The sequence below is a fragment of the Lonchura striata genome, chromosome 2, assembly GCF_046129695.1.
Source record: "Lonchura striata isolate bLonStr1 chromosome 2, bLonStr1.mat, whole genome shotgun sequence".
Lineage (NCBI taxonomy): Eukaryota > Metazoa > Chordata > Aves > Passeriformes > Estrildidae > Lonchura > Lonchura striata.
This window is the reverse complement of record NC_134604.1, coordinates 97,042,026-97,069,865: the sequence shown is the minus strand read 5'-3', so window position 1 is coordinate 97,069,865 and position 27,840 is coordinate 97,042,026. Positions and strand designations below refer to the sequence as shown.

Genomic DNA, 27,840 nt, shown 5'->3' with positions numbered 1-27,840 from the left:
ACAGCACATAAAAAATCATCTTGCAATTGCTCCCCTTCTTCCCAATTCTTTATGTATTCAGAAATACTTCAACTGTCCTGCCAGCTCCAAGAGGTAAGTAATTTCACTTGGAAAAAAGAGGCACTCTGTCAACCCTTTCCCAAGCCCCAGGCTTCTGCAAAATCCAGTTATATCTGTACTACGTACAGTAAGCAACCACGTCTTGCTTTAAGTCTTGCCCTCATCCTTTTACTTCTGTTTCAGCTTGGTGGGCCTAATTTAAGTAGTGATTTACTAATTAGATGAAAAAGCATTAAAAGTGCCTGCAAAACTAATCAATAATCAAGACCCAGTGACTACTTCACTGTAATTGCCTGATTTCTGTAGGTGCCAGATCAAAGGTATTGCAGATGGCACAGACTCAACAGCACAATTCAGACCTGAGGATGGATTATTGACAATTGAATATCACTGATGAGCAAACCAAAACTAAAAAGGACAGCTTTTCAAATGTGCAGGGGAAGAAGAAGGTTAATAAGAATTTGTAATAGCCCAGTTATTTTCTGCTTCCAGGTCTGTTTAGTAAACATTCACTGTACTGATCTGGTGTAATACCACTGGGGATGGAGGAACATAGTATTGACTGGTTTTATTCCAATACTGGGCTGAAAAGCCTACTTAATTATGTAGAGATTACACACTATCCACAGGAAATAACTGTTGTTTTCAAGTGTTTAATTATTATGAGAAAAAGTAACAGTGTTTTCAAAGCAATGCCCCAACAAATTCTTATATATTGCCTAGTACTCATAAGGAAATGAGGTAATTCTAAGGGCAGAATGTTAATTTTTATCTTCTATACTAGTTAAAAATACTACATGGTAATGAAAAGCTATTCTGCATAGTTCAAAACCAAACTAAGAGTGGCTAAATTGATGGAACTGTTCAGATGACAAGGTACAGTGTACAATGCTGTTTTATGCCTAGTTTTCAGGCTCACATAATACAAAAAACGAGCAGGAAAATGTGATCACAGATGTATGAATTTATCTGTTTTATCAGTTCAGTTCTAGTTTAAAGCAGCTTAAATGAGCTTTGGTAATGAAAGGCAATGGGAGCAGATCAAATGGTGCAAGTTATTTGATTAGCTCCCTGCTAACCATCTCGGGCAGATTTAATTTGGAACGGCGCAGTCACGTCTGACTGTGGTAAACAGATCTGCACCTGCCTTCTGAGGTGACACCTTCATAGGACACTGAGAGCTGCTGGGTTTGCAAGGGTTTTAGGAAAATAATCCATTCTAAGCTTGTGGTGTCTTCTTAAGACAAAATAAAAGTTCAGTAAAGAGAATGATGCAAGTTTGCAGAATACTAACAAATCCCACAGTGAATAAAATCTGCTGTGTAAACTCTCTCCAAAGTCACTGAAAAGCATTATTACAATTATGTAAACAAGCCCTGGGGCTGACTTTAGTAGTTAACTTGAGCAACTGGGACAAAGCCACAGCAAAAAACACACACCTGAAAAATTTGATCAACAAATCCACTCCAGGAGTGACAGACTTGCCACAGTACCAGAAATTTTATTTCCTCCATCCCTGTAAAAACAAGGCCACTCCCAATTTGCCTTCTTTTTCAAAGGGACATACAATTCTACTGCATAGCAACAATAGTTTAAATCAATACAAATGCAATCTCATTTGTCTCCAATATTTCTGAGTCAAAATATTAGGAACACAAAATAAATGATGCAAACCACTACCTATCAAGGAGTTCTTAATGCTCATTCTCCTGTGAAACCCTAACCCAAACCAGACTTAAGAGTCAAGAGAAAAGAGTCGTGTGCCAAGAGACTGGACTCCAACAGAGCTGACAAACTCTTTATCCAAGCTGCTGTATGCAAGGCAAGAGCATGCATTGATTACAGGACAGATGACCAAAGTAAGAAGAGAGCTCTGAGAGACAAGGGACCACAAAAGTGCTGGGGAATGACCGAAATAATATCCACAAGATAAATGGAAACTCTGTGTAAGGAGATTTTGCAAATTCCCAAAACTCAATTTTGATGAAAAAAAGTTAATATAAAGAAAGACGGTTAATTTATAGGGAAAAAAAAAAAGCAGGAAGAACAGCTGACAAATTTATATTTATATAAAACTGGTAATAGGCAGTAGCAGCAGGGTTGTCAGACCATTCCCTCCTCTTCTTTCACTTAACTTCCCTGACCCAAGTTCATCCACTGATTTCATTCCTCAGAGCGCAATTTTCACATTGATGGCACCACAAATAGCTTTGCTTCCTTAACTTTTGCTGCTCTGGCCTAGGGTTATTATTTTAAAAACTGATAAAGTAGTTGTTACTTTTCTTTTTTTACTCATCTTTGCATAATTTTAAACTTGTGTTTAATGGGGAGAATTTTTATTCTTTGAGCTTGAAAAGACTGTTTACATTAACAGACTTCCAAAACGTTATTTAAGTAGGTTAAATTCAAAAGATTTGGGCTTACTCTTAAGCAAGTAATTTACAAAGACCTATCAGTTTCTACAGAGAAATCAAATGCATGCATACATTATAAGGAAAAACAGCTCCTCCAGTTTACTACTAAACAATGATTTATCAACTGAAATTGTTTAAAACAGAGTCATCCAACCATGATTAATAGCTTGACATAAACCTGGAGTGCTTTAAAAGAAGGAAATAAACAAAATATTGGAATGAAAGCATTTATCTGGAAATGTTTGAGGCAATGTTTTGTGAAAACATGGCTGGAAAGGCCTCATGTCATTTCAGATACTAAATTTAGACATAGCCATATTTTAACACAGCTGAACTTTTGACTTAAAAAATAAAGAATTTGCAAAAAAAAAAAAAAAGGCATGAAACTAGAAGTGCAAAATGAGATTGTTCTAAAACCTGATGTAATTTATTTTTAACATAAGATTTACATTTGAGGTCAAATTTTGAAGCAAATTATTGAGTCTTAAATGACCAAAGATATTTAATATCTATATTCAGATATTAATATCTGGAATGAAATCATGTAAGGAACAAGAGGACACACTGCTGTTTAAGGCCATATTACAATGTTTATTCAAAAAGGTGCATTTCACCTTCTTTTGTGCCAGTAAAATAATTATTATTTTTTGTATAATGATGCTTTATTTTTAATATAGAGGAAAAGATTAATCTTAATGTTAACTCCTTGCTACACCTTCATCTGAACAGTATTTCTAAACTAACAGTCCAGAAATTACCAATGACTACTACGGTAGGAATATTTCTTCATACAGACTGCTGTTTTCCTAATATAATCAACTGCACTTAATGGGGATACATTCTGAACACACATTTTGAGACAAACCACCAAAAACATAAGGTTTTATTGATGCATTTTGCAGTTTCAAGAGGCAGAATTGGTCACCAAAGGCAAAATTGTACTACAAAGCTGTAAATGTGACTGTAAATAAATGTCACGTTTTATATATTATATACTTTTCATAATTGCCTATCTAGACATAAGTACCACTAAATGTATGATATACTATATATGTATAAAATGAAAAGAGTAAAGACACCTGACATATAATGTAAATAGTTCAGCATAAAAGTTAAAGCATTATTTGAATTTCAGCCACCGATCTAAAGCAAAGTTTTAATTGTTTTGGCTTTTTCTAGCATCTCACATGAAGCTAACCTTGGGTGTTGCTTGGCACTTTATAATTCAACAAAGACTGAAAATGTCTAGCCAGAGTCCTGGACTCACTTCAATCAGTAAGAAAGATGCCAGTGGCCTCAAACCAGCTATTACTAAAAAGGATGAGTACACAGTACAAACTGTTCAAAGCATGGTATCACTGCCATTGTGTTTACAGAGAGTTCTCTGACTCAGACTGACATTCTTTTGTGTAGCAGAGAAACAAAAATATCTTATACTTTTAAAATTAGTTTTACAATGTTGAATATAATCTTCCTTTAAATATACAAACTAAAAAAAAAAAAAAAAAGAAATTTTTTTTCTATCAAAGAATGTAAAAATGATTAAAGTGAATCACTATATCGAGAAACCTTGATTATGGAGGAACTAAGTAGGGACTAGAGAGAAATTATTTTAAATTTCCTTCATCAGAGATATACAATCACGCTATAGATGAAGGCAGCTATGATTGATTATTCTGTTTATTAGGACTGCAAGCTGGTTAGATAAAAGGGAAAATTAATTTGTGCATGCATCAGTTGAACTAATCTTATTTAAACTGATTTAGGTTGACGATAAACACAATTCATGTTACAGACATTTGGGATGCTTGCTGAATCACATTGTAGCTCACAGAGCAACCAATAAAAAATGTTAACCATTTCAGATATAACAAAAATCACAAACCCACTTTGTTCTATTATGACATAGATGTTCAGGAGAGTGCTTCCCCTGTTCCTCCGATATTCTCTGAGTAGGTGCCTAATCTCCAAATTAACCCAATCTCCAGAACCATTTATTAGAAGATATAGCACTATACACCCCTGGCTAGCCATCTCACATGTGAAGGTCTGAACACAGCAGAGATTATTCAAAGGCTATGGGCAAGTCAATAAAAGAATATTTTGAGACATACTGCATAAATGGTGGTACCAGTGTAAAACCAGGCATGCTGCAGTTGTTTGCCTCTGCTCCTTACCTGGAGTTTACTGTCCCTATGAGCTGAACTAGACCTAAAGACTGACTGATCTTTCATTGCATTTTTTAAAGTTATAACTTCCTGGTCATTTTGAGGTATTTCAGTAAGGGATGGGAGTGGACTTTGCACTAAAACAGTCAGTGGACTTGAGTGCTCTGCTTTTGCAGCTCAGGTGTGGGCTCTGTGATACCTTAAATCACCTCAGCTTTTTCTGTGGTGATCACTCACTCTCCAAATATGCCATTACAACAGCTTTACTAATCACTGTATTCACATTTGTGAAAAAGATCAAGCTTGGACCAAGGTCCTTGATTACAAAGCCACGTGTGGACTTGTGACCTCAAGTGAGTAAATAAAAACACAGTATCGGTGACAACCATGTTAGCAAATCCATTTTGATTAATTATACCTGAAATATCTCCAGTTTACACTGAGGAACCACACTTAACTCTCACCACTACATTAAGTAAACTTTCAAGAAAAAAGAATAATTCTATTTCTCTTTATTTACATCATTTAGTGTGACAACTAGACAGGAAAATACCAGGTGAAAATGTTCACAAGCTGCTTGAAGATGGAATTTCTTCTGAAATTACCTGATATTAATCTGTATATCAGGCACAAATTTTTAGCATGTACTATCTATACAACAGTATCTTTATCCATCAATTATATTCATCTTCCATTAAATCAAAGCAGTTCAGATAGGAACAAGGTCATACAAAAATGTAAATGGAAATACAGATCCTGTACATCTCCAGGGCTTAATTAACAACTTATTGAAAAAACAATTACATTACCTGTCCTGTTTCCATGTGGGATGGCTGCATGAGACATTCAAATTATTCAGGAGCATGTTTAACTAGACTGCCTATAGTAATTCCATTTCTACACCAAGATGTGGGAAAATAGTTCAGTTTAAAATAAAAGCTTTGTTTGAATAGACCTTTAAAAGCAGAAAATTCCATTTGTCTTGAGAGGAAAACTGTCCTAGCTGTGTTTGGGAAGCAGCCTATTCCCTGCACACACGGAGTCCCTCATCGGAGGCTGGTGGCAGAGGGCACCGCGTGTCTGGAATGTGCCACATGTGGGTTGTGCTCAGCGCCTGGCCAGAGGAGCAAAACCTGAGCTTCCCTGGGTGCTGCAGCCTGAGCTGAGCTCACTGACCCATGCATATTTCTGCAGCTCTGCCCAGACCAGGTAAGCAGACTTTGTGTGGATGAAAATGCATTGTTGACCTGGGTGAAGTCTTTGCTGGGCAAACTCAGAGGAGCAATTTTGGGCAAAGCTCCACTTCCCCCTCCTTGTGGCACCGTGGCTGCTCATGGAGGTATGAACCTTCCACTGCAGCTGGCACTCCAGCTGAACTAAATATATACTTATTAATGACTACAACACAAATTGCCTTTTTTCACTTTGCATATCTCTTATTAGCACTTTCAAATGACTGGCACGGTGAATGTGGTAGCATAATGTGCTCTACAAATCAAATAGCAGAGTATGGGATTATCACAGTTCAGTCCTACAAGGTCTGAGCTATGCCTGAAATAATCACCAGCTTGGTTTAAAAATCAAAGAATAAGGCATTTTTCCACCTCATTTTGGAATGCTAGCATTCTCTTTACTATCATTGAAAACCTTCCCTGAAACCTCAGCTGTGTTGAAGATAAAAGATTTTTTTAAAAAGGCAGCACAATAATTTTATTCCACCAGTAGGTTAAAACTGTACTGCATAAGAGAAGGTCTCAAAGCAAATATTTCCGAAGTTAGCTATGACTGGAATAGTAGTTTCATCTCTCTACTACAATGTAAAATACATGGGTCCATGTTCTAGCTACATATACTTGTTTCTGACTTAGCTGACAGCCCAAAAAGTACTAATTAATATTTCATTAATAAAATCAGAGTTCAGTTAACCATGATTCACCAAATAGCAAGAGAAATACCAGGAATATATAAATAAAACTCCACTTCAGCCATGAAACAGCTGCAAATTTAAAGAATGTTCATGTTCTTTTAAAATATGTTATTTAAAAAATATTATTACAAGTTAACTATTTTTCAGTGAACAGTTATGATGCCATTAGACTTCTAAGAATAACCACTCTATTAATAGTTCATGTGTACACCCTGAGGTGCAATATTATTTGATGGCGGCACTTGAGGAACGATGTTAGAAAACTAAATCAATACAGAGTTTATTAATTAAACCTCAGAATTATAAAGGATATTGTTTAAAAGAAGTTTGATTTTCTAGTCTATAAATCTAACTGACCAATAAAATTATTTGGTGGGATCAGGTGCCAACAGTAACTTTAGTTAACATACAGAAAATCTCTGTACCCTATGCCTGTGCAATATCACTTATGAAGCTCTAAATAAATTGAAAAAATAATAAAAAATAGTAACTGTAAAAAAATTATAAAACCTGTTACAGAGAAGCATGCATGGAGGTATTACGGTAATTTTCTGAATCATGCATTTGCAAGCAAACTTTTTGTTAATAGTTACTCTTAATTTCTTTGTATAAAAATGCAGTTTTATACAAAGAAATTTGTATAAAGATTTTGTTTTGAAAGTTTGTTTTTATGCAAAAAGAAGATACATGTTTCCTCAAAATGAATATGTCAGTGCTAACTTATGGATAATGGAACGTTCTTCTCAATCACACCAAATGAATGCTTCTGAAAAAATACTGTTCTATAAACTTAAAAAAAAAAATAGTATTTCCTTATATTATTCTGCGCCTCTGCACCTCTACCAACAGTCACAACTTGCACTACCACATTTCATTTGTGACACTCCTAAACTGCACTTATTCCAAGCTCTTTGAACAGAAATCTGTTGATATGCTGATACATTTGGTATCTTCTACTACGTCCTATCCATTTTCTTCTTAAATTCAAAATAAATAAACCATACAAGAAACACAAAACTAGGAAAAGGTGACCTGTTTCTTCCTAGGTATCATGTGCATACACCTACTTTTCCTACTTTTGCTAACTGAACTTCCCCAACCTTTCATTTTTTTACATCTAATTTAGCCTCATCTCTTTGCTTTGCTTTTTACAAGGTTTTCTAGTCAAAATACTGTAATTCTCTGTGCATTCATACAACATATCTCACATGATCCCGATAAAGCTGACCTTTTACCATTGTCACACCTATCATACCAACAACAGCTATCAATAGTTATCATCCTAACTGCTGGGGACATCTCCACTAAGAGCCAGACAAAAGTATAGAAGATAGTACTCTGCATTATTAGCACTATTATTCCTCAAAATTACTGATAATTCAGGATGTCAAGGTCTTGAATTCATATAGATAACAGACTAGCAGACCCCAGAAGGATATACTCTTGCAATTTGAGACAAAGCAAACCACCAAACTCTATCAGAGAACTGGATGATCTGCTTAAGTATGTATTTGTGAAACACTAAAAGAACTGTGAAGGTCATTCATCTGAGAGAAGTAAGGTAGAAATGCCATGCAGTCAGTAGTAATTCATCAGCCACTCCCAAATTTAATTGCTAGGATACATATTGAATGCACAGGTCCAGAGTGTAATTATAATTTTGGTATTTGAAATAGTTTAGTTAATAGGAAGCATGACAGTTCATTAGCCTAGTAAGCTAGGGAAAAAATCTGCACTTGGGAGAAAGTACAAGGGTAAAAATGTGAAGAGCTCTCACTACCCCACTGCCACCAGGGACCAAAGGTAATGATTAAATAGCCCAAAAAAGGCAACACGTGGCCCAAAAAAAAAAAAAAAAAAAAAAAAAAAATCATACTTCCATTCTGGGTTAAGGGTGTAATTAGCTTGAAATACAGATTACACATGAAAATCCAATTAAATTAATTCTAATAGGAAAATCTGGCTAACTGAAACAGCAGAACAACTCCAACTTGGAATTCATGTTTTAAAGGAATACAAACATGCTACAAAAAAACTCCAAACAAGCAACATATACTTTCTTCTAAGTAGAATATAAGTAGAATAAAAGCATTTTTAGAGCTAAGGAGGCTGTTAGTAACCAAAATAAAAGTTAAAAGACAACTTTAAATTAGTACACTGCATAGTTTGTGCCTTTAGAGTCTTAAAAGTGTTTGTGAAAGGATCATTTCAATGATGCTCATTTTCAATACATTTTGGAGCACCAGAGAAATTCAGTAAGTTTGGTAGCATTTTCCGCTAATAGTTGAGGATGGTAAGCATAGTGATCTCAGTAATTATAGAGCTCTATGCCATTACAATTGTCAGGCAAAATAACCACTGAACTTACAAAGGATAAATTCACTGGGAAATCACATGAACAAAACTGAAGCCAGTCAACACCATTTTATAGAAATTTGCTAAATAAAAGAGAGTATTTTATTAAATCACCTGATAACGTGACAAACTCTGGTCAGCAGACATAATTCCATAAATGAAACACACAGACTTTTGAATGGCATTTACCTTATAGTCACACAAAATTCAGAGTAAGAAATTATTACCAGTATCATCAAATGTGATTAAGACAGACATATGAAAAAGTAGTTGTTACCATGAAATAATAATTGAAAAGTGCTCTACATTCCTCCAACAAAGTCATCCAGTACTCACTCAACCCTATTTAAGAGTGAATATATATCAATATCGTCAATGATACAGAAGTAAATACTGTTGATAGCAGTAATGGCACAAAAATTGTCAAACTGGTCAGTGAAGGCAGCAGAATTGTTATCTAGAATAATATGGATTTCTTTGTATGATGGGGACAGTGCATTACAGCCAAGTGGACCTATGTAGCAAGCAAGAAACAATGCAGGTAATACCTAGAAAATAATGCACAGAAGCCACAGACTTACAAAATACAATCTAACTGGCAAAGAAACCACTCAATACAAGTGACAGCGAAGCCTGACAACTAAAGGGAGTAATAAACTTCCCACACATTTAAGTATATAAGACCAGAGATACTGCCTTAACCCACAGCACTAGCAGTACTGAGTAGTGAATACAGCTATATGGTGTCTGCACTGCTTTCCCAAAATGGCAAAGATCTTGTCCTTTTTCCGTTATTTACAAAAAAAAGAGGAAGAATTCTATACCTTCTTAACCAAAAGGTTAACCAGAACACCCCACATGCTGCTATTAGCACAGAAAGAGCACAGCAACAATTTGAAAATGCTGCAGAGAACCAATGAATGCTACATGAACAAGAAGCTGCCTCTGATGCATTGTAGGAGAATAGGATTGCTCAGGCCTAAAGTTACAGTTTGGGCAGTACTGACGGTGGAGTAAGTACAGTGGCAAGCCAGATCTTATTGTCGGCATGTTTCGGAGTTATTTCCTACCACAGCAATTACTTAAGACCAAAGCTATTTAAAGAATTGTACAGTACTTCTTTTTTTGCTTCCTTAATCTGTATCTTAAAAACCAACCCTGAACAAATGCAGACTTTTTGTCAAATGCCTCTGCTCAAGAGAGCTGGACTGGCACAGCCTTAAGTGACAACGCTGGTAGGAGTCCATCATCACCTGTGTACGCAGGACCTGACTGCCTGGGTGACTTCACCAAGGCAAAGCCTGACAGGATAGGAGGTGGCACACTGGAGGTGAGCTCTTATTTGGTGATTCCTTTTGGCTTACCTGGTCCTGAGACCCTTGAGCTGCTGAATGCTGCTCCTCGCAGGCTGCTGTCAAGAGTCTGGGGGTTTGAGTTACCATGGAGATCACCGCATCTGACAGATGAGGGGGCTGCAATGAGACAGAGGCACCCGTCAAACCAGTGTCCATCACCTCAGCAAAACACAAGCACTTGACCCCCTTTGCTTTTGCCCTTCAACAAGGTCTGAGCTCCCAGATTAGGAGCTTTAGTTAAACTGTAAGGAGAAAAAACCCAACATCCATCACCAAAAGAATTAGAAAGGTGAGGGCAATCCCCAGTGACACACAGTATTTGAGCACTTTGCAAAGCCATGCACTTTTTCAGGAGCTTGGAAAGATCCTAATATACCACGAGCTTGACTCAACAATTTTCAGTCTCTCTGGTCAAGTATACCAACAGCAAGCAATCCACCCAGAACCACTGCTGAGCACAGACTGAAATGGCAGTGTGCTGCCTCAGAACAGTGGGACACAAAAGTGCTCCAGCGAGAAACTGATTGAGCATCACCTCTGTGCAAGATATAAGTAGGCAAAAGAAGTCACCTTCTTGAATGTTTTTGGGGCAAGGCTGAAGGCAAGCATTTATGAAAATCAAACACAAAAGACAACCTGGCATTCATCTGCAATAATAAACCTATTTGAAGATTTTTCCAAGCCTGCCAACAAGCATGATGAGTAAACCTGATTTCTTACTGCCTTTGCCATTTGAGCACCACGTATATTGACTAGTTTCTTATTCTTCCATTTCAAGCCTTAAGTCTTAAAGGAATTTTGTCTATCTTTTTTTAAAGCAAATTTGTCAATATTTGTCTATATAATTTAATAATGAAATGCTGCAAAGTGAAATGAGAAGTCACTGGACACTTTTAAAATTACTTTTCCACACAAATGTCTGACAGCTTTTAAAACTATTGTCCTGGTTTTGTCTTGGATAATTTTCTTCCTAGCAGCTGGTACAGTGCTGTATTTTGGATTCAGGATGACAGTAATGTTAGTAACACAGTGATGTTTTAGCTGTTGGTGAGCAGTGCTCACACTAAGTTAGGGGTTTTCAGTTTCCCATGCTCTGCCGGTGAGCAGGTGCACAAGAAACGGTGGCAGCATGGCTGGCACAGCTGTCATGGTCTGGCCAATCCAAGCCATGCAATGTCACACCCAGCATATGAACTGGGGGGAGCTGGCTGGGAGGGGCTGTCCACTGCTTGGGGCTGGGCAGAGCACCCATCAGCAGCTGGTGAGCAATTGTATTGTGCACCACTTGTCCTTTTTGGGCTTAATTTCTCTCTCTTGGTTTGTTATCTCCCTTTTAATCGTCATTATCTTTATTAATATTATAATTAGTATTATATTTTACTTATTAATTACTTATTTCTGTTATTGAACTAATCTTATCTCAACACATGGGTTTTACTCTCTTCCTCCCCATCCCACTGGGGTGAGTAGGGGGGTGGAGTGAGTGGCTGCCTGGTACTTAGCTACCAGCTAAAGTTAAACCACAACAACTATGCATTAAGTATAATTTGATTATATAATCAATTTCATAACATATTTAAACACATCATCAGGAAAAGCTTTCATAAATCCAGTTCTAATTCTCAGTCTGCAGTACAACCACATGTTCTCATTTACTTCATTGTGACATAAATACACCATCTAACCAAATACAACTACAGAGGTACATCTATCCTAAGCAGAGGTGAATGACTACACAAGGGACAACACTTGCCTACTGAAGCATCCCAAACTATTAGCAATACATCAGCTGGATATCCACAGTTTTTCTGAGTTAGTCTACTGAATGCATATAAATCTTCATCTATGTGGCTACATATCTATCACCTGTCTAATTCTCAGATGGCATTCTGACTTGACTGTTCTCATTCTCCATCTCACTTTTTTTTTTTTTTAAACTATAGAATCATTGACTGGTTAGGGTTTGAAGAGACTTAAAAATTATCTCATTCCCATTCTCCTGCCATAGACAGGGACACCTCCTACTAGACCAGGTTGCTCAAAGCCCCATCCAACCTGGCCTTGAGCATTGCCAGGGTTGCAGCATCAACAACTTGTCTCCCATCTCATTTTTCCTGTGAAGCAAGTTATGCTTATGCAAAATACAATATACTCAAGGATCATAACTGTGTGTAAATATAAAATCTGAAAATCCAAGCAACAATTAGAGGATTTCCCATGTCTTATGGGAAAATTGTTAAGATTATTATGATATTAAAATTTTCTCTATTCAGTACACCAACATTATGGTATGCAATAGTAACTAAGACATACTGAGGCTACTCTCATGTCAAATACCAGGGAAATAACTGGCTCATCTGGAATGAAGACTTCTGCAAGATTCATGGAGGTCAAAGGACACTGTAGAATACCAGATACTCATACTAATCATATGGCCCTACCCATGTTTTACTCAACAATGAGTTTCTTCAAACCTGATTTCATATAGAAATAAATACTAATATAAGCTTTAAAATAAACAGTAGGCAAAGACAAAAATGTTCTTTTAAACATTAATTGGTAATATTAGCATTACAACCTATAATTACTTACAGTAGGATAAGATCTTCACAATTTACAAGGAAATTGAAAAATAATCTATCACCAGAGATCACAGAAGACAGCTGCAAAAGTGATTAGAACAGTGTAGATATTTAATATGAAATAACTGGAGAGTTCCACTGGTGTAGTTTATTAAAAAAAAAAAAAAAAAAAAAAAGACAGATGACCTAATTACAGCATCTAAGTATTTTCATTGGGAGAATATACTAAGTACCAACTGGCTTGTTAATCTAGCAAAGAGTATGCAGAAAACAAATCAGCATCTGGAAGCTGACAAGAAATTCAAATGAGAAATAAAGCAAACACTTTCCATCACCTGTGACTAACCATTAGTGCAACTATCCAAAGGAGAATGCAGAGACTCTCCATTTGTTGATGCTAAGCTTTAGTGGAACTTTCCCAGAAGATGAATTTTTGAGAAAACACAAGACATCCTGCAGTCATACAGAAGTTACTCTGTTTCATATAGACAGGCCAAGTCTGCAATACAAAGAACGGGAGATTTGGTGCTGTAGCCATCCTTTCCTGCTCATAAATTAAATATATTATGATGAAAACCAATTATCTGGTTTTGTAACTAAACTGGGTAGTGATGAGCATTGTGCATGCTGAGCTGCTGGTGCCAGCAAATATTTAGTGACATACATGTGTATACATACACACATATACAGTGAGAGGGAGAGAGCCATGTGGAGTCACACAACTATTGCCATCCTTCCAGAGACAGGCGGACTAAATTCTGCTGCAATACTCTGACTTCTAATTTAGGAAGCTTACTCTGTCCTCCATGAGCTGAAAGGACTCAGTCACAGGAGAGGGGTAGCAGGAGCTCTCTTCACAAGGGTCACTTGGGACATCAGGCAGATGACTGAAGGCAGGCAATACAAATGATGCTCTCTGAATCTGTGCATGGACCAATAAACACAGTGCCTCAGGTTATTAACTACTTGCCAGTCCTGTCCCTCTGGGCAGAGAAACCTTCTTAGTGGGGTATTTCAGTGGGTTAGCCAGGCAGTTCCCCACCTGAGCTAACACCTTCTTAGTGGGGTATTTCAGTGGGTTAGCCAGGCAGTTCCCCACCTCAGCTAACATCTTCTTAGTGGGTATTTCAGTGGGTTAGCCAGGCAGTTCCCCACCTCAGCTAACATCTTCTTAGTGGGTATTTCAGTGGGTTAGCCAGGCAGCTCCCCACCTCAGCTAACATCTTCTTAGTGGGTATTTCAGTGGGTAAGCCAGGCAGTTCCCCACCTCAGCTAACATCCAGGAGCTGCCGTGGCCTCACAGCAGTTTGCTTACAGTCCTCTTCTTCCTGCAACAGCAGGCTCACTCTGGGCACACAAGTAACATGGGCTTCTGGCAAAGGGACAGAGGAAGAAGAAAAGGAAATAAAACCAAGATATAGCCTAAAGGTTACACTGGTGCGACAGTGAGCAAGCCTAAAAATGTTCTCCCTTTAGCAAAGGATAGGAAAGTAATTGGATGTCTTAATTTAGCTAGCATTGGTGCTGTTGCTAATCTGTGCCTTGGGCTGCTAAGTGTCACGAAATGTAACCACGTTTAAATATCAACCAGAAATAACAGTTGAAAAAATTCTTTCATTTTTTTACTAATTGTACATCTGGTACACAAGGTTTGACTTTGGATTTGCACTATGTTTGAAAACACATTAGTTCAACCTATGCAAACATTTTCATTGATCTCCTTATCTCTCAGCTCCTCCATTGGACACAATCTCTGTGAAGTAAAACCATGGAAAACCCTGGCACCACCTTTCATATGGGCAGCTGATGAATAAAGTAAGTCACCAACCCCCCTATGGCTGTCCCCAGTGCCAGCTTAACTTAAAGCGAAGCACTGAGGCCTTTCCTGCCCTGGCCAGGGCAGAGGAAAGCCTCGTGTCAGGGACAGACTGCCCAGAACATTTGCACTGAGAAGTCAATGAAAGGATGCTCCTTAAAGCATCCTTAAATTTGGTGCTGCCCTTATTGGGCCACAGACCAGCCAGTGCATTTATCCCCTGCTTCACATGTAGATTTCCTTTTGCAGGCACCTGAGGGACTTTAGGAAACTGAAATTGGGGGCCAAATTTATAGGAGGCACTTGAAATTACTGGCTGGGCAGGTGGCTGGGGTAAGGGCACATAAACAGTACAGCAACTTTAAACTTGGAATAACCAGTCACATCATTTTGGAAGATGTTCTAGTAAATTCAACTCAATTCCTCTAAATACATTTGGCTGCTTAATATTTTTCCAATCTGATTTATGTTTAAGCACTATTCTGCGTAGTTTCAGAGAAATTATTCCATTTATTTTTACTAAACAATACAGATGAGGAGAAACCAAACTAGTGCCATTACTATAATGTTTCAGCATATTTCCCTTAACTTTTTCATAATGAAAAAACATTAACTGGGCAACTAATTTATTATCCCACTCCCTTCTGGCCTTTAAGGGCACAGGAAAGTTAAAATGCTAAATAGGCAATCTTCAAAAGACATTGAATTACAAAAGCAGAGATTGCATTATATCTCTGGGAAAGAAATACAGGATACCTAGTGCACAATATTTTGCATTCCTTTAAATTGATAAACAGCTTCAATATTTTCAAATTACCCCTAGTGGACTATATGACACTATACTACACTATATGACACCATACTATACACTATACTATACTATATGGAAGTATACCATTACTATATGGAAGATTCTAACAGGATATCAATAATTATGCAACCCTTCTGCAAAAAATAACCTAAAATGCATTTTCTAAAGCAATTCCTAAAAAGTGTACAAATCAGTGCACAGAAATTTTCAACATTTGCCAAACTCCTGGTGATGTGGTGGGGTTTTAGTTTCTTTATGGATTAACATAATGTATAAATATAATCATAGCAGAATAATCACAGCTGTGGCTCCCTCGGGGCATGACCAGCAATTAGTGTGTACAAGGATCGTGGATAACAATGCAGACACCCAGAGCAGAAACCAGGACCATCATTTACAACACAACACAACGTGCTGGGTTTCTTGATCATGTTTCCAATGAGTACCTATGCACTGGAACTGCAATCTCTGTTCAGAAAATCCCACACAATCTCTGAATATTAATGAATGTGCCCTAAGGTCTTATAGAGTAAATAAACACCAGTTTATGTCTTGCTATGACAAAAAATTCCCACTGTAGACACTTATGTATCTATTATTGCCTCACAGCTGCTTCCTCTAAAGGAAGCTATGAAAGATTTTTTTATTTTAAATATACCATACATGAAAGCCCAGATTTGAGGAACTAAAGTCATGAATCAGTTAAAAATCTGAACATCAATTTTGAAATAAATATCCATTACAGTGCAAAAAGCTTCCCCATGCTAATATCTAAACCAAAGCAACAAAAATACCCTCAGATATAACCCGCATCTTCCCACAAAAACTTAAAATGCTTAAGCCTTGAAAGCCTCTCCTCAGGTGCAACTCACAGCCTGGGCTGCCCCTTTGAAGCAAGTCTCTCAAGGGAAAACAAAACAGCAGGTGGAAACTCTTCTCATGTTTCATCTTAACTCACACTGTTGAAGTTAGTGGACATATAAAATTAAGAATTTCAGAAGCACTGTCTCGTTAACTTGGCTATATTATGCTACCCCTTTTACACAGGTCCCTCCCAAGACAAGTTAACTCTTAGCAGCCCAAGCAGTGACTGAATCCAACCAGTCTTGGAGGCAGACTGGAACTGACAGCATCAATTCTCAAAATCATTTACCACTGTCACCACTTTGCCTGCACAGACACTTCGACAGCTTCAGCTTTCTTCTGCTTCAGCTGTGTATTTGAGTGTAGAAGATATTTCCTCTACCATGTGCAATAGTTTCACTGGAGATATATGAGTTATCCATCATTATTTAATAGGCCAGAACTTTCAGTGATAACAATGGATTTATGAAAAGCTTAGCTGTCATCAACCAAACCCAGTACTGAGACTGGAAATGCTTACTACAGTAAGAGGACTTTTTGCAGTATGTGGGGAGATTCATGGGTGCTGTGGCGAACAACACAGCAATTCTGATACTTCTTATCAGAAAGATATGTGAGTATCAAATAGCACAAGATTTATTTTACCAACCCTCAGGCAAACCAAATGTCAATTTTCTAATTAACAAGTCCAGATTTCAAAAAAACCAAACCCCCAAACTTCTCTTTTGACAGTAATCATGAGATTTCTGCTGAACTTTTTAAACATGAAACAAAACCCACAGTCTAGGACTGTTGTGGTGAAACATAAAGAAAGGAGTTTAATTATTAATTTTTTGATAGTGCAGATAGGTGGGAAAGAATTATCCCTTTCAGAAGCATTGAACTGTAATACTCTCATTTGGCTATTTAGCTCTACCTCATGCAAAAGCAGAGGAAAAAATGCAGCCTCCTCTACACTACCTTAGCAGTTACCATTACCAGATATAAAAGTGAGTGCAAGCTTATAAAAAAAACCACACAATTTTGGTTAATTCATGTAACTTTTGCCCTGAGTAGATCCATCACCCTAACCTAAGAAATTAACTTTCAAGTCTTTGGCCTGCAGTTGTACAAACACTGCACTGCTTTCAGCATGCACACCTTGGAGGTGCCCAACTGCAGAGCACTACAGTGAAAGGATTTGCTGTTTCCTACGTCTGAATGACCCAAAGCCCATCAGTAATGCGAATTGCAGCCCATGGCAAAGACAGAGCCAGTACAATTCTCTTAAACAAGGTTTAATATGTGTAGCCAATATAATCGGTTTTGTTTTGGGTTAGCTGTAGTTTCCAAGAGATTTTGAAGGTGGGATACCATGGGCACCATGGTAATACAATCTTGATGTTGCAGAGGCATCAATAAATACTGCAGGGTCAGGCTTTAGGAGAAATTACTACAATCAACTTTGGAGGAGCAGAGATGGCAGGCGCTTTGGACATGTGGCATGGCATTAGAGGAGCAGCTTGTCCCTAAAACACCTTTTGAAACTTCACCTTGAATGGAACCTCAGCTACACATCACTGTAACAAGATGTATATATGTGTGATAATTAAGATATTTAAGTCACATTTTCCCCCTTACATTATAACAATTGTATGAAATGCTCTAGGCTAGAAGTTGCTGAATCAGGAAATGGATCAGAAGCAAACTAAAATGCCTTTCTAGTTATTGATTCCTGCTCTCTGTTTCATGACAGTTTCCTAGAATCCATCCAACACAACCACGAAAGGGTAATGAGTTTCTGAACCCACACTCTAATAGTGCACACTGCATCAAAGCTTTCAGTAATTGCCTGGATGCTGCTTCCCAGCAGTACTAAACAACTTAAATATAATTAGCTGGAAGCCCTATGGGCTTCATTTCCCCACTGGAACACCTCTTACACTAATCCATTTATCAGGCTGACAGATGACTGAATCACTGGTGCTATGGACCCATTCTACTAATAATATTTCTCAAGCCCACATTCTGGTTTGTGCTTTATTTGGTACATTTTTTGCAAAGGAAAAGCCAGTGTTAAGAGTGGGGAGAGAAGCAGACACATAACACACTCATCTCTTCCCAGCACTGACCAATGTTATTTTTTTGATTAGCCCAGTATGTATGAAATGCTGGAGCTATCAGGCAGAAAATTAAAATTAAATGTATGCATAATGGAACTGTATGATGCCAAAAATAACAGGGAAGCACAAAAACATAGAAAAGACTTTTGGAAGTTTTCCAGCCATTCTGAAGTTTCAAGAGAAGTTTGCGTAAGAGGACAATTTTCAGCATATACCCCTAAGGATGGACTGACTACAGCTGTCAACCTAAAATTTCTTCATACTACTTACTTCTTGTACAACTTTCTGAACAATAGGTGACAAAAGACATTTTAAAGCTGCCTAGAGTTACACTGAATAGGCGTGAACTAAACATCATACTGCCATTAATCTATACACTTTGCAAGCTGTACAAAAGTACACAAAATTACAAAAAACATTTATATAATTTCTTGGGCAGAATTTTCTAATGTTTAATGAAACCCATTTTATCCCCATAACATTTATTTCCAGACAGATTTCAGTAAGTTGACCTCTGCAGAGGCTGAAATTATGGGGAGGCAAGGTCTTCCAAACTGTGCCACACTGTGGAAATGAAGTAATTGTAAAAATGCTAAATTCTCATCAAATTATTTTAAATTATTAAAAAATTTACTCTAGGATGTTATATGCTTGTGCTTAATTTCTAAGAAGTTGTGGGATGGGAAACAAAAAATGATAAAGCTGGTAATGACCAGTAAGAAAGAGGGTTTTAAAAGGTGCCCTTCTAGGATTCATTACATTGTGGTCAATAATTCACATTCTGGCTTGGAATCACAGGATCCAGCTAGAGTAGTAGCATTGTTTCATTGTTTATTTCCTCTGGATGTTCTCATCATGGACACAGAAAATACTGATGATGAAAAACAATAAAACAAGAAACTTGCACTTCTTGTACTCTACATGAGCCTAAACAATATGCCTGTAGTAAAGCCAACAGCCAACATACATTCTCTTAAAAGTAGTACCACAAGTCACAGTTAACTCGTGGACATCAGTCTGAATTTAAAGAGTGAATAGAAAAGCTACACTTGAACTTTTAACAATTAAATAAATAAGTAGCATATATTCAGTGATGTAAAATGACTTAGCTGGTGAATCAAGCAGCAGCAGCAGGATGAGGTACAGCCAGCAGTTCTTGGGAGCAGCACCAACCGCCTCAGAACAAGGCCAAAAAGAACAGCAGCTACTTGGACACAACTTGATTTTCAAAAATGCAATCACAGATCTTTACACCACCCGGTAAAGTACTAAGCAGGTTATTAAATACTGAACTGTTTGAGATTTCTTCATGTGAACCCCAGAGCAGAAATCTGTTTCACATGAACTCTCCACCCACTCCCTCCCTCTGGCCTGAAACTGGAAAACTCATCCCAGAGACGCTGACACTTGCACATCAGCCAGTCAGCTTGCCTGTCACTCAAAGACAGCCTCTTCCTCCCCAGCCTCATCTTCTCTGTTCAGTGTATTTTCTACTCCCACAAAGGGCAGACGGTATCCTGAGCAAGGGTTGCCCCAAACCATACGAACCTCAACACTTGTCAGTCATACATTCACATGAAATGCAGAATTTCACACTCCTCTTAACACATACTCCTTTGAAATGCAGTGGTACTGAGCAGAGCAAACATCAGATCTAATCAAAAGAACATTCCGCAATATAAAACGTAAAAACAAAAAAATCTTTTCCCGTTTTTAGTCGTCTTTAATAAAACACATCATGGTCCTGAATTTCCTAACTAGGAAACTGTCTTTGCCAGACAAAGAACAAAACATTGCCTTCACTTGTGTACTTTATGAAGAAACTTGCTATACTGCCAGTGAAGCTGAATTTCCTGGGTACTAACTGCAACAACTTTTATATTCTTGAGGTAAATAGTATCTCTTTAAAGCACTGTCAAAATTCTTATATATACAGCTTGTTCCCTGTAAATCAGGGGCAAATGTACAGCAGCTTTATATTTATATAGTTGCACTGAATTCTCAAGGTCTTTTAATAGATGCAGCGACAAAGAGTTTGAGGAAAAGCGGAATCATCTAAGAATGAAACAGCTGGAGTCACAGTCCACTAACATCCATACTTTGTATGGCAGGAAGTGAACACTTGGAAGGACATGCCATGTTAAGCAGTCAAACACAAGAATGTAGAGCATTTTAGGGGTGCAAATAAACCCCTGTTCTAAAAAGCATGGCAGAACTGACCTAACATATTGATTTACAAAAAGAGCACCCTTTTATAATACACATTTGAAAAAATGATTTTTATATTCAGTAATTATTGTCTTCAGCATTAGAAAGATAATGAATTTTATTGCAAGACAATTTCTGTGTAGTCTCTATTTTTGGACTCCTGACTAGATCAAACCTAGAATAGCCATAATTAACCCCAAAGCTGGCCCAGCTTTGGCCTGGGTGTTGGACCTTCTAAAGTTGTGAATTACCATAGGATCCTACAATAAGAACCTCTCCATACTAAAATTACATATGCTTGTTATGCTATTTACACAGAAAATAGGGAGTTTGATAAAAAACCCCAGAGCACCAACTTGCATATTGAATTCAGACAGTTCAAGGTCTTAGATACCAAATGCGAGGCATTCCTTCTGATCATATAAAGCTTATGCTGCTTAAAGAACTACAATAAAGCTAAGACTGGTGATTAAAGATACAGAATGCTTTTGTTACACTGCAGATTCTCTTTCAACATTACCTTCCCTTTTACCTAAATCATTGTAGAGATATAGGAGTAAAAACTATTTGTATTAAATTAAATTAGAGTTTAGAGGCATGTATGTGAATTTTAATCTACTACCAATTAAAATGCAGGACAGATTAATAGGTTATACTGTCTGGATGTGAAAAATGCAGCTGAGAATACTGGCTAGAGAAATACACTAAATAAAAACAAAGAACACAAACATGAAATCATTTCCAGTAAACATGGCTGTGAAAAAACTGAGGATTTCAAAAGACGTGGATGAAGTAACAGGTCAATGAACATCACACAGACTCGGTGGTAAAGAGCACTGGTCTGAGGAACCCAGTCCTTGGACATGGTCAGTAACACAGGTAATTTCCATACAATGAAACTTTTTAATAAAATATTTTAAGAGTCAGCAGCAGAAGTGAAATTTCAGGGGAAAAAACCCTTCAAAATTACCACCTGCATGTTATAGGAAATAACTTTGATAAATTTTGGTCCTGTTGATTTGTTACTCTGATTAATCTGGTGGTTGATAGTGGCTGTCTCATCACTGTATGCCATACAGGAGTAAATGGGTATCCACATCTCTACACTGAGACAAAATTCACCTCTTTTGATAGCATATGACAAGTTTGACCAATATACATGTTAGAAAAGTTTGTTTATGTAAAAAGATTAAGATAAATTCCTTTAATGAATTCAATAAAGGATTATTTCTCAATATACCTATGTTCTGTGCTTTATGCAATTCTGACACCATAAATGGTATGATCTATTCATGTTTGGTGTCTTTGATTTCAATTTTCCATCTGCTTCAAGAGGTATTTATCTAATGAAGGGACACACAGAAAACACACTCTGCAATATTTCAGTATTAGCAAATGGTTACCCAAGCCATTCAGTCAATACATTGTTCTACTTCATGGTATGCTCACAAATAGTAAGATTACTAAAGTATTTTGCAAAGCCATGATGAAAAAAATCTGCATCAAGTTCCAAAACTCTAATAAAATCAAATCACAGAAAAACCAAAATAAATGCAAAACCACACCAAATTCTGAAAATTCAACTAATTAGTTAAACTTGTTGAGGAGGGAAGACTTTCGAAATGCAGAAAACTGCAAAGTTAAGTTGCTTTCCTTCTCCCTGAAGCTTCCTTAGCCTTGCTACTCCAGCATTAGGGTCCAAAGGCATCGACCCTCTTGCTGCAAACATCCTTTCTTGAAAACTTGCAAAGACCTTACAAGGAACTCAGAAGTGGAAAGGGGAAAAAGCTTTTATTACCTCCATCATCGTGAAGTATCCCACAGTGTCTAATGCTTACCTGTGCATTACTGTTATTAAATAAATACATTTAGGTCCATTCAATGAATAGTAGGTCTGTTTTTTGAGATGCTAACTAATAAATAAGGAACACCTGAAAGTCATACAGATCAGGACAATAATTCAAATTGCAATGCAGACTATTCATATTTGTGCATATACATGCATGCCCTAATACAGTATTACACCCTCACTGAACTTTATGCAGACAGTATGGAATGTTACTTTTAGTCAGCATTAAAAGGTGATTTTTCCCAGGGTCTCAGAAGTACAACTGCCACTGACTTCAAAACAAAAGGGAAATAGCCTGCAGTTCTGGAAACCCATCAGTCTCTTTTCATCTTGGAAGCCAAACTCTCCTTCTGCAAATTGAGAAAACTATGAAAAACGAGAACAAGTACTTGCACAGGAAGATAGCTAGTTTTATTTGCTGTAATAAATGAAAAAGATCCTTTTTATATCAAGACAGAACATGCCAAGGATGTTCATGCCACTTAACTTTGATTCCAATTTATGTATATGGATGCTGATGCCTAAAGCTGGGTATGAATATTCAGTCTTCATTATAGTAAGTGGTTTTCTTGTATTACATTAGCAGGAAAAGAAGGACCTAATAGCAAAATACTCACTGAAGTAAAATAATTATTATAGCAATGATAGAAGCAAAAAAAGATCCTTACGAGATGTTTTGCATCTCAGTTTATAGATTTTGCTTACATTAAAGTGTTTTAGTGAAATGCAAAGGTGTTAAGTCATTTTTGCCCTGGCCTTTGAAATTATTTAGGAAAATTCTGTGGCATAAGCTTAGAGGCTTAGAAGCTTGGCCTAGAAATTTTGGGGGACAGGTATGAAGAAGTTAATTTTCATCAGAGTAAGTCCAGGTATATTCTCCATTCTATCCAGTGTAGTGTGCAATTTCAGTCTGTCACTGTGCTTCGTGTTGAGTGAAGCTTCACTGGTGTAGCATTATTCCCTGGTACCTCATATTCATTCTTCCTTTACATTCCTGCTGAACATGGCTGCCCCTCAGTGCTTCTGGAATAACTGCTTATGTCCAAAATATTCTTATTAAAGAGTTCAAAGAGTTAGTGTTAAAAGTGTTCAAACTAAGCTAGATTAGAGTGAACGAATCAGGTTAGAGAGTGACTACATGATCAAACAAATCTTGTGGGAGCAACACTGAACAGTTTTGAACAGTGGGGGATGGGAGCCTATTCAGCCAATTCAGTTGCTGCCAGAATGAAATGTGGCAGACAGAAATGCTTTAATGCTTAGCTTTTCTTCCTTTCTCTGCTTTTCCCAATATCTAGGATCCTGAAATTTTTACTCCTGATTCAGTCTACCAAGTTTCCCCAAAACAATTTTTCTCCAGCAGAACCTGTGTCCAGACTTGTAAGGCACATCCACGTGGTAGGTAAAAAACCCACCCAAACTAAATGTGCCCCACCACCTTCCCCCCAACACCGCCTCAGTAAACCAGCAATGAGTTGAAACACAGTCATCCTGGTGTCCTCAATTCACCTTGTTACTGCACCTCCAGTTGCTGCAGCACAGATGGGATGCAACATCTCCCACTGTTTGGGGACTGCCCCTAAAGGTGAGCCATATGTTTTGCAATACCTAGAAACAGCAGGATAAGATAAGGAAATCTCTACAGCCTTAAGGCAGAGTTGCTTTGATTTCACTGCTTTGTGCCCTGCCTCCTACCCACCCCCTCCTTTTTGCCTTTTTTTTTTTTTTTTTAAAGAGCTTTTGTAATTTAATTTATCTCGGTTAAGCCTACAGAAAAAAAATAATCCAAACAAATACTGTGTGTGCATGTATGTGTGTAATGCCTCAGAAATCTCCTGTGTTATCTGTCTGTGTAAAATTTTACCTTCCACTAGACAAATATATTTTTAAACTGCGTGAAATCAAAACAACATTCTCAGCGTTCAAGACATTCTGTCATCACTGCCCATTTGTTGCCCTCTAGGTTTCTCTCAGCTGGCAAATTTCCCATTTAAGGAATTATCAGATTCAACCGCTTAGACAAGGCTGCAAAATAGAATGAAAAGCTGGCTTGTACTAGAGAACTCATATTTTTCTTTCAGGGCAGAAAACCCAGTGCATGAGAGCTGAACATTAACAGCAAATGGAATCAATCTCTCAGACTTCAAAGTTCTACCCCCCTGTACACTGTGAAATTTAGTTTTGAGTAAGATGCTACAATATTTATTTTACTTTTATAATTTACTTCTTTAAATATATTTAGTACCACTTATTATGTTAACCTGTTTTGAAGCCTTATATACTATGCTCATTATATGATGTTTATTTTTAAACTGTAGTTCTAGTAAGCATCTCGTGCATTCTGCTGTTTCTGTGCAATTTGTCATGAAGAATTACCAATTGCTTTGCTACCATTTTCCCTACTGCATATTTTTTGCAGGGTGAAAATGTGAAAAAAAAAAAGAAAAAAGGGAGAAGTAGAAAAATCAATAAATTGACAGTTTCCCACAGCAAGATGGCTCAGGATTTACTTGAGTGATGGAGTAGCCTTGATGACAAAGGCTGTGCTGCAAAACCATGCTTGTGTTTCGGGGCCCGCTGGCTGCAGCACCAGGATTTCTGAAGGACATGCCATGGTTCCTAGTGCTGTAACCTTCTAAAGCTCCACACAACCCTTCGGTACTGACATGTGAAATGCTGCTCTTTGCCCCCTAGGCAGAAAGAAAACTGTGGTATGATCTGGAGAAATGTCTCAACACCAACCTTGCTCACTGAGCAGGTTGGTTTTGTTTCCTTAACACGGAGAAGTGAATTAACCAAAACTCCATCAAATTCTGGAATGGGTTTCATGTGCTGAGTGTGTACACAGGTGTAGGTGCACAAAGTTAAGCAGAAGATGAACATTAGAAGAGACATCCTAAGTGATTCTAAACTAATTAACATACCAGCAAACTCATTACTGAGCCAGACCTGCTTTATGGAGACTACTGCCATCCGGTATTGACACTAAACCACCATCTTATGATGTTCGCCCAAGTAAAAGTATTTTGAGGTGTTACATTATTTTAGCACAGTGATTAATCAATTTCTTTTTAGAGCATCCTCTGAGAGCTCAGAAATTCATGATTCACACTATTAGTATTCTGTACAGATTTCTGTATTCTTTGAGTGATATGATTAAATTTATCTGTGGTTGCTAATGGCCACAGTATGAGATATGAAAGCCACCATTCCACAAACACCCAATGGGCATCCTTAAAACATGCTGTGAATCCCAAAGAGGACTGGAAGTGACAAATCCTTTCTCTTTATTCTCACAGGCTATACACTGTTTGTGCAAAAGGCAGGCAGGATTGACTTGTGATGTAATACTGCAAATGGAACAAATAAAATACTCCATTATATTTGTCACATTTTAAGGCTGGAAATTAGTCCATAAACTCAGCTGGGTTCAGATCCTACTGATTCACATTTTACAAGATAAAAACTCATCCAAGCTTTCATGCTATGATATAAAGAATACCCAAAAGCATGATGAACTTGGAAAAATGTTCCAGTTCACCACTAAATTGAAAAGTTTTTATACTAGGCTTGAACAATCTTGATATTGCCTTATTTATTTAGATCACATGTTCTAGTAGTTCAGGCTTGGTCATCAAAAAACAGTGAGAACTACCCTTTGCTATTCTGGGCATAAAATATTAAAAATTTATCAAAGAAATCAAAGTGACTGTCTAATAAGAGTGAATCCATCATCCATAGAAATTGCCAGACATACACACCTATAAATACATTTTGGGTTTACTGAACATCGCAAGATACAATAGCACATAGTCTGATTAAAAGCCAGTAGATAAATACTGAGCCATTCAAAATTACAATTCTTTCTAAAACCTGACATCATGCACCAAATAATTGTGAGATAAACTGTAACATAACAAAAACTGATACAAAGAGCAACATATCCTGGTATCTATCATCAAATAATTATAATACTATTATAAATACTATTAAAATACTATTATAATACTATTATAAGGTTCTAGAAATGTACACCATGGTTGATATCTTAGTAATTTTCTGTTGTGTGCACTGCAATGTATACTCTGCATTGCAATGAATACTCTGGAAGAACAAAGTTCTTCATTACCCACAAGTTAAATTATCTGTTTTTTGTCCTTTATTGTTTCTAGGAGCTGCTGAGATATTCAGAACTATGTAACTCTTTGCTCCAAAGGAGACATTGGTGTGACTTTTCAGAAACGCCACATTAAAAATAAGCCATCATAAAAATAGCACTGTATTGACTCTGTGACCCCAAAAATGTACTCTAGACTGTCACTACCATTAAAGGCAACAAATCTCTTCTAATTAATGGGTGATCAGTTTTTTGGGTACAGGAATTCCTCCATCAATGCATTTCCCTACCTTACTGTGAAAAGGGTGCTTAAATATTATCATCAGATGACAATGCAGACCCACCACAGGGCTAGTGAAGGGGCAATTCATTAGGAGTCTGCTGACAGATGCAAACATTCTGACAAATTCTGTAAAGCAGAAGCATGTCATTAATTTCAATATTTATTACTTTCCATGAAAGATAAGTGACTCAATATTGGGAAGGGTTTTATAAGGCCAATATTTCTTCTCTCTCCAATGCTTTTTTGCTTTGTGAGGTACCTGCCTATTATGAGACTAACTTATTCCAAAGAACAAATTAAGCAGCAAGACACGACAAGCAGTGCATTTGTATGCAATTTGCTTACCACCTGAGGCATGCCAACGGCTCAAGGCCAAAGGCTGAGCAGCTCCAGCCATTCAATAAATGCAGTAATAATCAAACTGAATGCACAGCACTGGGGGACTTATTTCTAGTACAATATGGAATGTCTACATAGAACCAAGTGTGTCTGTGCACTTTGTGACTGTCATTAAAGAAACTATTCCACTGAGAAACTTATTCTAACTGCCATCCTGAAAATACTATCCAAAACAGATGAAATGTAGAGGTTTATATACCATATTCTACAACCAGAGAATCCTTGTGAAATGACACCCTGGACTGGGGGTCCATTATCAGGTGAAAAATATCCATGCAAACCATATATATCCATTTATCTATCTATAAATATTAAAGGACACAACAGCACAGGGCGGAGCAGAAAATCAGTCACTCTAGAGATGCAGCAGTCTCTGCTATCCTGATCATGTAGCAATTAATTAAGGTCTAGCTGTGGAAGCAACAAAGAATTAATTTAAAATAATTTATTTTTTATAACAGCACTACCTCATCTCATTCTGAAGAGACCATGCACAGATATGGGCTGTGCTCATTTATTTTGCTGCTCCA

The 27,840-nt window shown here is 37.3% G+C and overlaps 1 protein-coding gene across 4 annotated transcripts in view; it reads right to left on the bottom strand.

The window, feature by feature from the left end:
- Positions 1–27,840, bottom strand: part of TBL1X (transducin beta like 1 X-linked) — a 191,233-nt gene that overhangs the window by 76,992 nt on the left and 86,401 nt on the right. For all 4 annotated transcript variants that reach the window (XM_021527743.2, XM_021527745.3, XM_021527744.3 and 1 more), the window contains one exon: positions 10,289–10,396. The gene's annotated coding sequence lies outside the window, so the exon portion shown is untranslated. The remainder of the gene's footprint in view (positions 1–10,288; positions 10,397–27,840) is intronic.